At 41.1% G+C, this 1,988-nt stretch overlaps 1 long non-coding RNA gene across 1 annotated transcript; it reads right to left on the bottom strand.

The window, feature by feature from the left end:
- Window positions 1-223: 223 nt before the first annotated feature.
- LOC107104715 lies at window positions 224-998 on the bottom strand. Its single transcript, XR_001482282.1, has 3 exons — window positions 882-998; window positions 501-536; window positions 224-398 (listed from the first exon to the last, which is right to left on the bottom strand). It is a non-coding gene; the product is annotated as an uncharacterized LOC107104715 (long non-coding RNA).
- Between the last annotated feature and the right edge of the window lie 990 nt (window positions 999-1,988).

The raw sequence follows: 1,988 nt of genomic DNA, 5'->3' as shown, positions 1-1,988 counted from the left end.
CCCTCCATCACAGGGAGGACAGGACTCTGCAGGATCACTGATTTATCTAAAAACAGAGACAAACTACAGCATTTCATCCATTTCCACACAGCTTCATCAACACTAACTCCACAGTCTGATCTTACCAGTGACAGTGAGCTGGATGCTGCTGCTGGCTGCTCCCTCTCTGGACGAACACCAGTAAACTCCACTGTCTGCTGAGACCAATCCATTCATCTTACAGGTAGATCCAGCTAGTTTCCCCCATCTATCTCCACACTGAGTCCTGGTTCCTCTGGTTGTGTTCCTCCATACAGTCCATCCAGCAGAGCTGCTGTTCTCCTCACAGCTCAGAGACACAGATTCATATTGAAAGAACTGAGATCTGCTGGGACTCACAGTCAGAGCAGCTGGGAGGACTGAGATTTGGAAAAAAAAATTATTTGTAGTATCTATAATAATGCTGTATATTAAACTAATCAGAATATTGATTTAGTTTAATGTTAATAGAATGAACCAACCTTCATTTATTTTGCAGCAAAGCAGCAAACAGGAAACTGAGGAGAAATTAAACTCTTTGTTACAGTTTTTTATATAAGCGTTTATGAGAATTTTACAAACCAGATATATTCTGCCTTGGCATCTTTAATCTGACATCATTGGCTGAATTTATCCCGTCTTTTACCACTTTTATTGCATTATTTATTTTTTCCTTTCACCATCATTTTTAATATCGGTAAATCTTAGCTTTGTGCCTTAAAGCCAATCCTGTGTTACTAAGCGTCACAAAGAGGGCAGTAAATTAATTTATCTTCCTGCTTGATGTGATGAAGTTCTTTCTTTAAATTCTCTTTTTGACCAAATTCTTAGGTTATAACAAAGCAAACAGCTTTTTTACTCACAGAGCAGATACTGCAGAGATGTTTCCTTCATGGTGTCACTTCACGATATGATCACTGATCGTTTCCTGCTGGGGCCTCAGAATAAAGCCCGCCTTCTTCCTGTAAATAGAAATCTATTGTTAGTTCCTCCTTCTTTCTAACATAAATGTAAGTTTTCTGTTTTTAAAGCTAAAACATTTTTTTCTCACAAACCAAACAACAGAAATGCATCAGCAGAGTTTTAACTTATTTAAACAGAAGCTCCATTTAGATTTTTACCTGCTTTGATTGGTTGATTTTACACAATAATAGATCCTCACCGACTGCAGATCCCCTTTATTGAAGTGAATTCAATTCTGTTTATTTCTATAGTGCCAATTGCAACACACGTCATCTCAAGGCACTTTACAGTTCACCAGATCATGCAGTCAAATTGATTTAAAGTTTTCTATCTAAGGCAAACCAGTTGATTGCATCGACTCATTGACTCGAACGCAATCCCTCACACTAAGCATGCTTGTGGCGACATTGGGGAGGAAAAATTCCCTTTAAACAGGAAGAAACCTCCAGCAGAACCAGGCTCAGTGTGAGCGGCCATCTGCCGAGGCCGACTGGGGTTCAAGGAGACGGAAGCAAAGTTACAAAAAGCAGCTGTAAAAGGCGGCCCGTCCAGGAAACTCACAGCCAGGCAGACGAGCTCTGAGCCAGCTCCCATGTCAGAGGATGAAGAGAGCAACATCCAGCCAGTCACAGTCAGAAAAATGGGACTACACTGGAAGAGGCCGATCTCCAGCATCTATAAACAAGGGCGATGGTTGCAGCGCAGCTGATATTTCTCTCCAGGATGGAGTCACAGCCAAACAGGAACAGACCAAATGAAGCTACTATGAGAAAAGCAGAGAGAGCAGAACGTTAGAGATTGAACTAACAGATTCTGCAAAGTGGGAGAATAGAGATAGAATGAAGCAGCATGATGAAATGGGGGTCCCTATGTCCTCCAGAAGTCTAAACCTGTAGCAGCATAACTATAGATATAGCTCAGGATAACCTGAGCCACTCTAACTATAAGCTTTATCAAAAAGGAAAGTTTTAAGCCTAGCCTTAAAAGTAGACAGGGTGTCTGCCTCA

Source organism: Cyprinodon variegatus, unplaced genomic scaffold, assembly GCF_000732505.1.
Source record: "Cyprinodon variegatus isolate N-32 unplaced genomic scaffold, C_variegatus-1.0 Scaffold1856, whole genome shotgun sequence".
Lineage (NCBI taxonomy): Eukaryota > Metazoa > Chordata > Actinopteri > Cyprinodontiformes > Cyprinodontidae > Cyprinodon > Cyprinodon variegatus.
The sequence above is the reverse complement of the archived record's forward strand: the minus strand, read 5'-3'. Positions and strand labels throughout refer to the sequence as shown.